We start from the raw sequence: 14,185 nt of genomic DNA, 5'->3' as shown, positions 1-14,185 counted from the left end.
GAGCTAAGGGTGAAGATCCTAATCTTCACATTGCAGATTTCTGTCAATATTGCAACACTATTAGGCAGAATGGGGTCACGCAGGACCAAATCAGGGAGATTCTTTTTCCTTTTTCTTTATGTGGAAAAGCTAAATTGTGGTTTAATGGTTTGAATAGAACTGCACTTGGTATTACTAATTGGGAGACTCTTGCTTTGAATTTTTATAACAAATATTACCCTGCAGAGAAAACAACTTTACTGAGAAGTGCCATTCAAAATTTTGCCCAGGAGCCAGATGAAGCATTATATGAGGCTTGGGAGAGGTTCAAGGATCCGCAGAGGGAGTGTCCCCACCATAACTTGGCAAAGTGGCAGTTGATTCAAGCCTTTTACATTGGATTATGGAATGCATCTAGGACAATTTTAGACTCTACAGCTAGCGGTAGATTTATGAATCTTAATGTTTATGATGCAGGTCAGGTTATTGAAGATATGGAGATACACAATTCCCAATATGGGAATTCCAGAGCTATGCAAATAAGGGCAAACATCATGTCGATTCAGTATCCCTTTTGCAAGCTCAACTGTCTTCTATTTGCCAGAAATTAGATAACCTTAGTACTACTATTCCTAATTCTGTTGCTAATGTTTTTTCTGTTTCTAACAATGCTAATGATGCTTTTTGTGAAAATTGTGGAAGTGTAGGACATTATGAGCAAGATTGCAGGAGTTCAATGGAGCAAGTTAATGTTTTCCAAACCTATAAGAAAAATAACCCATACTCCAACACCTACAATCCTGGCTACCGAAACCATCCTTATTTATCTTATCGTAGCACCAGTGTTCAAAATCCTCCACCTCCACAACAACCACAACAAGAACCCCCTCCACAGCAAAAATATTACCACCCTCATGCTAACTAGAAACCCCCATCACAAACCCCTACTACATCTTCTGACCCTGCTTTGTCAGAAATTAGAACGATGCTTACTAGTATGCAAAAGCATATGGAGAGTAGAGACCAACAAATTGACTCAATTATAGCCCATAATAAAGTTATGGACACACAAATTGCCCAAGTGTCCTCTACCCTACAAACTCGCCAGCAGGGAGCCCTACCAGCGCAGGGAATTCAACCTACGGAACATGCGAATGCAATTACCCTACGGAGTGGTTCACACTACGATGGGCCCCCAATGCCCAAAGAGGATGAACCTGATTTAATTGATATTGCTAATCCTGATTCCGTTGTACAAAATGCCCCTACAGGGCTCCAGGGTAATACTAATATTTCTGATAATTCATTGCAGGGTACAACCTCAGGGAAGGATGCACCCCTGGAGAAGAGTAGGGAAGCACCACCAGTTATCAAATTGCCATTCCCAAATCGCCAATTAAAAACTAAGTTGGATAAGCAGTTTGGTAAGTTTCTAGAGGTTGTTAAGAATTTTCAGGTAACGGTTCCTTTCACAGAACTTATTACACAGGTTCCTGCATATGCTAAATTTATGAAAGATATATTGACTAGGAAGAGGGCCTTTAATGAAGTAGAAACTGTAGCTTTTACTGAGGAATGTAGTGCATTATTACAAAATAAATCTCCTCCTAAATTAAAGGATCCTGGTAGTTTCTCTATCCCTTGTCATATTGGTAATGTCTTCATAGATAAAGCATTGTGTGATTTGGGTGCTTCTGTTAGAGTCATGCCATCGTCTATTTGTTCTAAATTGAATATGGGTGAATTAAAAATTACTAACATCACTTTGTAAATGGCAGATCGTTCTGTTAAATATCCCTTAGGTATTTTAGAGGACGTCCCTGTTAGAGTTGGTAAATTTTTCATCCCTGTTGATTTTGTTGTTTTAGACATGGCCGAGGATACACATACTGCAGGAGCCATTATTGATGTTAAAAATGGTAAACTAACCCTATCTGTTGGTGATGATAATATTACATTTAATTTAGGGAAAGTTTTGAAAGGTCCTATGTTAGAGGAAAATTGTTGTTTAATTGATGTCATTGATATAATGGATGATATTTGTGAAGATAGCTTGACATAGATTCTTGCAAGGGATCCCTTGGAAGAAATACTTTGTGGAAATTTGTCTACAGGTGATGCGAGTATCTGGAGTAAAGAGGTGGATGTCATCGAAAAAGCTCTTTCCATAGGAGAGCTCAATCCTAACGAGAATAAGAAGGTAGTAAAATTAGTTCAGGAATCAAAACCTGCAGAGGTGAAGAAACCTGAACTAAAACCTCTCCCTTCTCATTTAAAATATGTTTTTCTTGATGAGCAGGAAATGCACCCTGTGATCATTAGTACTGCACTTGATGACCCATAAACTTCCCAACTTCTAGAGGTTTTCAGAACCCACAAAAGGGCAATAGGGTACAGTATTGATGATCTCAAGGGTATAAGCCCTAATTTTTGTATGCACAGGATACACTTAGAGGACAACTACAAGCCCTGTATTCAACCCCAGAGGAGGTTGAATCCTAATATGCAAGAAGTAGTCAAGAAAAAGGTTATGAAATTACTTTATGCTGGTGTTATATATCCTATTTCTGACTCTAAATGGGTAAGTCCTGTACAGGTGGTTCCTAAGAAGGGTGGGATGACTGTTATAAATAATGATAAAAATGAATTAATTCCTACTAGAACTGTTACAGGGTGGCGTATGTGCATTGACTATCGTAGATTAAATGTTACCACCAAAAAGGACCACTTCCTTTTCCCTTTTATTGATCAAATGCTTGAGAGGTTAGCTAACCATAAGTTTTTTGCTATTTGGATGGGTATTCGAGATTTTTCCAAATTCCGATGCACCCTGAGGATCAGGAAAAGACTACATTTACATGCCCCTATGGCACTTTTGCATATCGTAGAATGCCTTTTGGTTTATGTAATGCACCTACTACTTTTCAACGTTGCATGATGAGCATATTTTCTGATTTCATAGAGTCTATCATGGAAGTCTTTATGGATGATTTTAGTTTTTATGGTTCTTCATTTGATGCATGTCTAATTAATCTAGCTAATATCCTGAAAAGATGTGAAGAATGCAACTTGGTTTTAAATTGGGAGAAATGTCACTTTATGGTGACAGAGGGAGTAGTTCTTGGTCACATTGTATCTGATAAGGGTATACAGGTAGACAAGGCTAAGATTTCAGTGATTGAGCAATTACCTCCCCCAGTTAATGTTAAGGGAGTTAGGAGTTTCTTGGGTCATGCGGGGTTTTATCGCCGTTTTATCAAAGACTTTTCTAAAATTGCTAAACCACTGACTCACCTTTTACTTAAGGATGCCCCTTTTGTTTTTACTGACAAGTGTCTTGAGGCTTTCAACAGAATTAAGCAGGCTTTAATATCAGCACCCATCATATGTGCTCCCGATTGGAATCTTCCATTCGAAATCATGTGTGATGCGAGTGATTTTGCTTTAGGAGCCGTGCTTGGACAAAGGAAGCACAAAGTTTTACATGCTATTTACTATGCAAGTAAAACTTTGGATGAGGATCAAGTCAATTATGCCACCACGGTGAAGGAGTTTCTTGCTGTTATATATGCTTTAGAAAAATTTAGATCATATCTAGTTGGTTCTAAAGTTATTGTTTTTACTGACCATGCAGCTTTAAAGTACTTGATAGCCAAAGCCAAATTAAATCCTAGGCTACTCCGATGGGTTCTCTTGCTCCAAGATTTCAACATTGAGATAAAAGACAAAAAGGTGCAGAGAACGTAGTGGCAGATCACTTCTCACGAATCAGGTATGATGAGGGTAAGGATTTACTTCCTATAGATGATTCATTCCCTGATGACAACCTGTATGCAGTTGTAGAGCAACACCCTTGGTATGCTGATTTTGCTAATTATTTAGTGGGTGGTACTCTACCTCCTGACTTGTCCTACCAACAAAAAAAGAAATTCCTTTCTGATGTTAAACATTATTTACGGAATGATCCTTTTTTGTTTCGTGAGTGTGCAGATGGATTATTTCGCAGGTGTGTTTCCGAATGGGAGATACATGGTATTCTTACTAGCTGTCACACTTCACCTTATGGAGGACATCATGGTCCCTCCAAAACGGTGGCCAAGATAAATGAGTCAGGATTCTACTGGCCCACCATGTTCAAGGATGCTAACATTTTTGTGCAGGCTTGTGACTCTTGCCAGAGGACTGACAACATCTCGCGGCGGCATGAGATGCCTCAAATTGGGATTTTAGAAGTTAAAATTTTTGATGTTTGGGGTGTTGATTACATGGGACCGTTCCCTTATTCTAGGGGGAACCGCTATATACTAGTCGTCGTAGATTATGTATCCAAGTGGGTTGAGGCCATTGCCATTCCTACCAATGATGCCAAGGTGGTCCATAGACTTTTTAAGAAAACCATTTTTCCTAGATTTGGAGTACCTAGAGCCATAATTAGTGATGGAGGATCCCACTTTCATGAGCGTAAGTTAGATACTCTCCTAAAGAAGTATGGTGTTTACCATAGGACAAGTTTAGCCTACCATCCCCAAACTAGTGGCCAAGTGGAAGTTTCTAATCGTGAGATTAAGGTCATCTTAGAGAAGGTGGTAGCAAAATCTAGGAAAGATTGGAGTGATAAGTTGGATGACACCCTTTGGGCATACAAAACCGCCTTTAAGACCCCAATAGGTACCACTCCCTATAGACTTGTGTACGGTAAAGCATGTCATCTTCCGGTGGAATTAGAGTACAAGGCATACTGGGCTATTAAGGAGCTCAATTTGGATGCTAAGCTAGCAGGAGAAAAGAGGCTTCTACAACTTAACCAACTTGATGAGTTTAGGTTGATGGCCTATGATAGTGCGCGCGTCTACAAGGAGAAGACTAAGAGATGACATGACAAGATGATCCTTCCAAGATAATTCAAAGAGGGTGACAAGGTGTTATTTTTCAATTCTAGACTTAAACTTTTCCCAGGAAAGTTAAAGTCAAGGTGGTCTGGTCCTTTCACTGTAAAAAGGGCCAACAAGTTCGATTCTGTAGAGTTGATTGATGAGAATGGTAATGAGTTCAAGGTCAATGGTCAAAGACTCAAGCTATATCATGAAGGGGCTACAATTAGTGCAGTTGAATTACAACACCTAACTAGTTCCAGTACACCTTGAAAACACTATGGTAAGAGGGTCGTGCGGGACCTAGATAAACCAGCGCTTTGCGGGAGGCAACCCGTATTTTCCTTGTTTTTATTTTTTATTTTTTATTTTTCTACTTTTTCTTATGAGAGGAGAGAGGAGGGAATTTAATGAGTTTTTTGAGTTTTTGGTACAGATTAGAAGGAAAGAGTTAGTCAAAACTTGAAGAAAAAAATACGTCGTCCATTTTGCTTTCGGGCCCGGTCGGCCGGTGTGTCGCCCGATCGGGCGCGAGAGTTAGGTTGAAAAAATGTTGGAATTCGCCCGACCGGGCGGAGGAGCGCCCGATCGGGCGCGAGAGTTGGCTTCAAATTTGATGAAAAATCGCCCGACTGGGCGCGAGAAATAATTGTCGAGTAGATGAAGATCGCCCGATCGGGCGAGGGAGGCGCCCGACCGAGCGCGAGAAGAAATTGGATGGGCATGTTAGATCGCCAGATCGGGCAACCTCCCGCCCGACCGGGCGTGATCATATGACCCCCTTCACCCGTCTTTTCTTCTTCCTTCCCCCTTTCTCCTTTCTTCTTCCTTACTTTCTTATCTTTCCTCCATTAATTCATCTCTCTAAAAACTCAAATTCTCTAACTTCTCTCTAAGATTTCTCCTCTATTTCTTACCCAAATCCTAAAATTTTTACATATTTCTTCTCCTCTCTTCATCCTCTACATTTCTACACTAAATTTTTTTTCATTTCCCACAAATTTCAATTTCGACCCACTACTCCAATGGCGGCAAAAAGGGATAGGAACTTGCTCGGAGGTAGTTCAAGCAGTTCATCTCAACAATACGACTCGACTCTACAACTCCCGCAGTGGCCGACGATTAGAATCACCACCCAAGAGCAAAAAGAAAAGCTAGAGGTGCTTTACGGACGCGAGGTAATGCCCTCACGGTGGTTACACCGTCCTACTTTAGAAGCTCTAGGAATTTATGGTTTTGTTAGGAGATTTTTGAATGATATTGGTATGCGAAAATTTGTTGACATGCATTATTCTACATACCGTGAATTAACTTGTGAATTCTTGTCTTCTTTAATTGTACAAAATCATAAAAGTGGTCCGAAATTAATTTTTAGGCTTAATAATAGAAATATCACCTTATCTTTTGTGGAATTTTGTAAATTATTTGAGTTAGAACATGATTTGGATCGACAATGGCATGTCGAATTTAAAATGGAAGATGTGTATTTTGCTTTGACTGGTATTGATAATGTAAATGCACAACATGCTAGTGTTAAACCGATCCACCATCCTGTCCCCAAAATGTGGCAAAGATTTGCCGGTGTCTGTTTTCTAGGTAGGAACGAACCCCACAACTGTCAGACCAATGAACTTGCTGTAATTGGCCATTATATGTTTGGGTTCGAGAAATTGAACATAGCTAGATATATAATCCACCACCTTAGCAGACATGCCACGGCTAGCAACACTGTCACTACCTCCATCCATCTTGGTGGCCTTATCACTAGGATAACCTTCAAGAAAGCCGATTTTGTAGAGAACGAACCCTACCGCATGACCAACATGGGAGCTGATACCTACATTACTTCTAGGTACCTTGAGGAGTTGGGGTGGTTGAGGGTAGACGGCAACCAGGTCACCAATGGCGGACATTCATGGGGGGCCATCATAGGTCTGGCCCCCCTTACCAACCCAAACAAAAATTGGTTTCATAAGGTGAGTATTGGGGTGAGTTTTAGAAATATAAATAGCCTACTACGTGAAATGCAAGTTGGGCAAAAGTTTACTACAAATTTGTTGCTTTCCGTAATTCAATGTAATTGACAAAGCCTACTAACATACCTACCTCCTAGATTCCTATTGCTAGTAGTATATTTCTTATTTTTTTTTTTAATATAAACCCTAGGTACTAGACTACTAGCTACTATTAGACTTGCAAATTACTATAATCAATTTTGCTATTGGGATTTGGGAAGAAGAGCAATACTACCAAGAGTCCGAGACTACGAGTAATAATTTGGCACTAATTATATCAAGACTCCATAGGTAAAATTTAAGAGCTTTAATTATATTGTGTTGCCTCTTTTTTTTTTTTTTTTTTTTTTTTTTTTTTTTTTAATATATTGATATTTGCAATTTCTGATTCTAAAAATTTTGAAATTTTTTTTACTATCAATTATGAAACATGTAGTGTTGTTTTGTGTATTTTTAATGAAATATTAAACTGAAATTCATATTTATTTGTTTATGAATTTATATGATTTGTGAGTTGTGATAATCATAAATTTCAGATTAACTATGAACAAACAAAAATCAATTACCTCTTTTTTTAAGAGGAAATCACCGGAGAATGATACAACCCCAACCAATGAAGATACAACTACTCTCGCAAAAGAAGGTTCATCTATAGGGAGAGAGGAGAGAATTGAACTAGACAATGTAGATATCTCTACTCTAGAACGTGACCCAGGTTTACGCCCATCGATATGGGATTATCCAGTTGGGAAACAAAATGAAATAAGACGAGCTTATATAAAATTGAATTGAAGCCATACTGTAGACACCTAAAAATGTCTCCCCAAAACCAAACCCGATGATGAACAACCTTTCACCGCTATTATTGGTCGGGTTCAGTATTTATCCCGAGAGTGCTTAAAAATCATATTTAATTAAATTTGTATTTCTGAATAGTCCATGGATCAGTCTTGGTGTTTGGTAAAAGCATAGTTTTAATTTCAGCCCAAAACCCTTTTTTCATTTTATTGTTTTATTATTTATTTTTAGCAACGGTTCTAGACGAATTAACTAGACCAATTCAAGATGAGGTTCCATGGTGTATGCTGTTCGCAGATGATATCGTTTTGGTGGATGAGACTAAGGATGGGGTTAATGTCAAGTTGGAGCAATGGAGGCAAAGGTTGGAATCTAGAGGGTTTAAGCTAAGTCGGAGTAAGACTGAATATTTGGTATGTCGTTTTGGCACTCAGAGGGGGACAAGCAATGAAGTGGTGAGTTTGGATGGAAAGGATTTGACCATGAGTGAATGTTTTAAGTACCTAGGGTCGATCATCCAGAAGAATGGTGACATTGATCAAGACGTGACCCACAGGATTAAGTCAGGGTGGCTTAAATGGAGAGCGGCCACGGGAGTGCTATGCGACCGCAGCATTCCCTTAAAGTTGAAGGGAAAATTCTACAGGACTGCCATAAGACCAGTGTTGCTCTATGGTACAGAATGTTGGGCTTCTAAGAAAGAGCATATTAAAAAGATGGAGGTTACGGAAATGCGCATGTTAAGGTGGATGTGTGGAAACACTTTAAGAGATAGAATCAGAAATGAGGTTATTCGCAAGAAAGTAGGTGTGGCGGGCATTGTAGATAAATTAAGGGAAAATCGTCTGCGTTGGTTTGGACATGTAAGACGGAGACCCGAGGGTGCACCGGTGCGAAGAGTGGAAGAGTGGGACCATGGAGGGATTAAACGAGGAAGAGGGAGACCAAAGATGACTTGGTTGGAAGGAGTGAGGAAGGATATGAAGTGCATGGATTTACGTGAGGATGAAGTTTTGGATCGTAAGGGATGGAGGAGAAAGATTTATGTTGATGACTACACGGAATAATCAAATTTGGTTCATGTTAGCCGACCCCACTTTTGGGATTAAGGCTTTGATTGATTGATTGATTGATTGATTATTTATTTTTAGCCCAAACCTTTTGTTTATTTCTTTTATTTATTTTCTTAATTTAGCCCAATTTTAATAAATCAGAAAATGGCCCGAAATTATCAATCGCACTAGTGGAAAAAATCTTATTTGTAACAAGCTATTTGTAACGGGCATATGATTTTCCGTTACAACTACACTATTTGTAACGGGAAAATTCAATGTCCGTTACGATTAACCAACTAGTCGTAACCAACAAGTCTTGCCCGTTACGAATAACCAACTAGTCGTAACCAACAAGTGTTGCCCGTTATGAATAACCAACTCGTCGTAACCAACAAGTCTTGCCCGTTACGAATAGGTTTCAAAGTAAACCCTAACTTTTAATTTCCCTTTCTCACTCTCTCTCTCTCTCAAAATATTATTTCCCCTTTCTCTCTCCAATGGGGCCGTCGTCCTCCGTCCTCACTCCCGCAACTCCATTGAAGCAGCTCGGTTATCAGCTCAAGCTCCGTTTTTTCTCTGTTTATTTATTTATAAACCCGCTTTGCATCTTCTTGTTCCCCTTCTTAGGGTTGTCGATGCGTTACCAAATCAAGTGAATGGAACTGGATACGAATACATACTTATTTTTCTCTGAAACCCTACATCAGCAACGACAATTCTCCAGTTGAAGCATACGTAACTTAAAGTTGTGAACCCAGGTATTCTATCTCCTCACCTTCTTAATTTAAATTTTCAATCCAATTTGTTTCAATTCAATGCAATTTATCTTCTTTAATTGCAGTTAAGAAATTGAATTCAATATTTGATTTCGTATAATTTGTGTTATACTTTTCCTTTGCCTGTATAAATTCAACATGTAAGCCTAAAATTCATCGAATCCTTGTTTTTTAAATTCGTAATTTGATGTTCATTTGATTTGTTCGTTGTTTTATTAATTGTTTCAATGTTGAATTGATTAATTTGGTGTTCAATTGGTTGATTTGATAAAACAAGAAGCAGTGTGACGGATACAAGGCGTTATAGTTAATATCATATATTCTTTGTTTTTGGTTGAATGTGACAGATTAAAATGTCAAAAGTGTTATGTTGGATTTTGTGGAAAAATAAAATTAAGTAGATTTGAGTTGTTGTTTTGCAGCTTGTGAAATTAAGGGTTTGAGTAGTGGAATGGGTTATTGCTTAAAAATCGAGCTGGGTTCCGGGTGACTCATCAAATCCCCGAAAACCACAATATTACAATGGGTTCGATGTAAACTTTAACATGATTAAGGCATTATTATTACATGTGCATTCTGGTTTCTAGATTTTGTTTGTGACTTTTTGACAATGCGTTCTAATTGCCATCAACATATCTTGTTTCGAGCACTCATAAGTGATTCATATACCTTACAACATTATTTGGTTAACATGCATGGTGTTGCTTTTAGCATAATTATGTGCTTCAATTTTTTTTTTTTTTTTTTTTTGAGTATATTTGGCTGTTTTATTATAATCAACTCTTTATTGTCCCATAGATGATTTGATAATAGTGGATTGTAATATGTATAGCTTTAATGTCATTGCAGTTGAGATAAGTTGATGATTTTACTTTGTTTGCATTTAGCTCATCTGAACTCTGAAGTCTGAAATGTAGAGCTGTTGATTCTGGTCTGCTATCTTGATATTTCATGAAAATAAGTTCTTTGATAGATTTATTAAGGAGCGGAAATAGAAGGATCCAAAGATGGATGTTGTAGTTGCAACTAAGTTTACTGCATTACCATGGAGATTAGGACGCGAAAGTGTTGTCAAAGCTTAAAGGATTCTCTCAGTCACCTAGAACTCTCGTGTGTGGAGTTGTATCAACTACACTGGTGAGTATGATCTTACAGAAAATGGCTAATAACTATTGTAAGTGTTGTTCTAAGTAACCAAGCATATTTTATTTTATTACTTTTGAGTTGATTAGTTCTGATTAGGCCTTTTCTGTTTATTGCTCATTTCCTGCATTGTTTAATGGGCTTCGCTAAATTTGAGAACTTTTCTGATCAGTCCTCATCAGTTCCGATCAGTCTTGATCAGTTCCGATCAATTCTGATCAGCTCTGAAATTTCAGTTCCGATCAGTTCTGATCAGTTTTGATCAGTTCTTATCTGTTCTGAAATTTTAGTTCTGATCAGTTCTGAAATTTCAATTTCGATAAGTTCTGAAATTTCAGTTTCGATCAGTTCTGATTAGTTCTAAAATTTCAGTTTTGATCAGTTGCGATCAGTTTCGATTTTGAAATTTTAGTACTGATCAGTTCATTTCAGGCCTTTTCTGTTTATTGCTCATTTCCTGAGTTGTTTAATACTTTAATGGGCTTGGCTAAATTTGACCTACATAATTGTTTATATGCACCATCTACCTCTTGCTTCTACTTAACACATTAGTAGAAAGCTTAAGATAGGGATAGTATTACCAAAGTCAATTCCCTTGATGCCTTGCATGCGTGTTACCCTTTTTCTTGATGAAGAGGATTTTTGGTGGACTGAGTGGTTCAGCTTCTTGTTCAGAAATATATGTTAATTAAGGCTGTATTTAGGAGTTTTAGAATCACCTTTTTTTTCCCCCTTTATATTTAATTTTCCCACTGCTGATTTGGTATGTATCTAGTGGGTAAAATGAATGAATGCTTGATCATTTGAACACTATGTTGATATAAACTGTACATTTACATATACTCATGTTATTTATCTTTGAAAGTGGTATTTGGACACATGGTAATTATATTTAAGCAATTAGATTACGTTAGTTATAATTTACAAATTGTCAAAGATTGACAGACTCATCAATGTTAATATGAGATTGAAGTTGGTTATAATTTAGTCTTGCTTTTATGAAGTTCTGTTGATCGGGCAAGTAAGGTGTCTGTTACAAATAAATACTTATTTCGTAACAGGCACCTTTCTGTCCCTTAGGCAATTTTAAAGCCTTTTTGGCTCTATACGCTCTCAAAAGTGAGTAAATGGTCACTTTTCATTGATTTCAATTCATGGAACCAAAATATATGTTAATTAAGGATGTTATGTGTTATATTGTGTTAATTTGAACAAATACATGAAAGATGGGAAAGATAGAAGTCCCTTAGGCAATTTTGAAGCCTTTTTTGGCTCTATACACTCCTAAAAGGAAGTAAATGTTCACTTTTCATTGATTTCAATTCATAAAAATCAAAATATATGTTAATTTAGGATGTTATGTGTTTTATTTCTATATTTTGAGTTTTATTTCTATAATTTGGACCATCACATTTATTCTAATGATTTTTTTTAGTATAGATTGTTTTTGTTTTGTAACCTCATTCATATGTTAATTTTTTTTTCAATAGGATTTTTGTCCAAGGACAGCCCGTATGATGTTGACGAGTTGAATGTGGTTCGAGAACAGTGGGCGCAATACTTTAGAAGTAAATATTTATTGAATGCATAATTATTAGCTTAGGTAGAACAAAGTAATATTATTAGTGTTGTTGTATGTGTTGGATAAATTTATGCAAGTTTTTATTTGTAATGTTTTACTACTTCAATTTTTATATTACGTCGTATTAATTTTTACAAAAGATTGTTCGATATAACTGTTTATTTACAGGAACGGGTTTATTATAACAGGTATTAATTAATATATACTAATTATATATAAATACATGCTGCCGAAATTTAATCAAAAAAATTTAATCTAATGATTATATGTAACGGGCAAGAGAAAATGCCCGTTACAAATAAGTTTTTAATTATATACTATAAAACTTTATTCATAACGGACATTTCAAATTTTAGTTACGAATATTCATTTATTCGTAACGGGCGTTTGAATACAAAAAAGGCCTTATTCGTAACGGGCACTTGAAATGTCCGTTACGAATAACCCATTATTCGTAACGGACATTTGAAATGTCAGTTACGAATAACCCATTATTCGTAACGGACATTTCAAATGTAAGTTACGAATAAGGGGTTATTCGTAACGGACATTTGAAATGTCCGTTACGAATAATGTGTTGTTCGTAACGGACAATGCCCGTTACGAATAACAATGACCATCCGTAACGGACGCTGCCCGTTACGGATGATCCCTTTTTGCCCGTTACGGATGGCCTTTTTTCCACTAGTGTCGGCACCTAAAATGCTGAATGAAATTAGGGTTAAAAATGAATTTAGACGGAAAAAAGGACAAAAACTGTCCCGTGTCACGGCAAGAAATCCCGCGCCACGGGAATCTTTACCGTCTGACGGGAAAGAATCCCGTGTCACGGGAGACCTGATGTGACACGGGTACAGTATGTGTCCCTTCCGCGTAAACCCTAACGCGTTTTCTTCCCCCGTTTGTTTAAAAGTATCCCGCGTCACTCAAAAGAGTACCGTGTCACGGGATTCTCTCCCGTCTGACGGTGGAGTTTACCGTGTCACGGTACACTTTGCCGTGTCACGTGATACTGTTTTAGGGTTTCTGTCATTTTAGGGTTCCGTGTGTTCCCTCAGCACATTTTTCTATAAATAATCCCTCATTTCTGATGTACGGGGCATCAAATAATTCTCTCATTTCTCTTCTATGCTCTAGCCTAAACACTAGCCTACCCTTCTCTCTTTCAAAACACCTTCCTTAAGCACTCCAAGGAGTCCGTACTTTACCCGGGGTTCTATCCTTAAACCACGGCGTGAAAGGTAGAACTGTTTGAGGGTTTGGCCCCAAATCAATTCTCATTTAATTTAATTTAATTTAATTCCATTTTAATTATTGTTTAATTATTTTCCTTGAAGTTACTAACGCGTTTATTGCTTTTATAGTAGCAAGCAAACAAAATCAAAGTAAGGAATCATGTTCCTTTTATTTCTATTATTTTTCTAACGGTTTTATATTGTTGGATTTGTTGCTATATTGCTTCCAATATTAATGTTTATTAATGTCTATATTTTATGATCACCATATTTCATGTTAAAGGGAATATGTATTTGAAAATCACGACTAATAAGATAATTTGGACAACCGGCTTAGGTTCCTTTTAATCTTACTATGAAATCGAAGTGATCATTAATAATTAGAATTATGTGTTGCATTAATATTAAACCAATTTAGCATAATAATAGTTTGGAGCGAATTTGAATTTTGTTTGTATGCCTTTGAGATCACAGGAATGCTTTTCGATATAAGAATCGAGTAGAGGCCAATACGGGCGAATGTGACTCCATGACTCACTTCGTACCATCATCCCCGATCCTCCTTTCGTGGTTCCGAACCATATGGAGTTAGTAATCTCATGGATTATGAATGGGGTGTAACCTTCACGGGTCAATCGTTGTTGCCTATCGTTGTCCCTTAATCGTGGTTGCCTTTAATGATCCGTGAACGGTTTACAAGTTCCTTAAAAACTTGTTGGCGGCTCCCTACT

The 14,185-nt window shown here is 37.4% G+C and overlaps 1 long non-coding RNA gene and 1 other non-coding gene across 2 annotated transcripts; one reads left to right on the top strand and one right to left on the bottom strand.

Annotated features, from left to right (window-relative positions):
• Positions 1-236: 236 nt before the first annotated feature.
• LOC145596302 (small nucleolar RNA R71) lies at positions 237-343 on the bottom strand. Its single transcript, XR_014103151.1, has one exon. It is a non-coding gene; the product is annotated as a small nucleolar RNA R71 (small nucleolar RNA).
• Positions 344-9,197: 8,854 nt separating this feature from the next.
• Positions 9,198-12,350, top strand: LOC145595495 (uncharacterized). Its single transcript, XR_014102964.1, has 3 exons — positions 9,198-9,476; positions 10,468-10,631; positions 12,128-12,350. It is a non-coding gene; the product is annotated as an uncharacterized LOC145595495 (long non-coding RNA).
• Positions 12,351-14,185: the final 1,835 nt, after the last annotated feature.

This window comes from Chenopodium album, chromosome 19, assembly GCF_948465745.1.
Source record: "Chenopodium album chromosome 19, dcCheAlbu1.1, whole genome shotgun sequence".
In the NCBI taxonomy this organism is placed as follows: domain Eukaryota; kingdom Viridiplantae; phylum Streptophyta; class Magnoliopsida; order Caryophyllales; family Amaranthaceae; genus Chenopodium; species Chenopodium album.
Note: the sequence above shows the minus strand (reverse complement) of the source record. Positions and strands in the feature narration are given on the sequence as shown.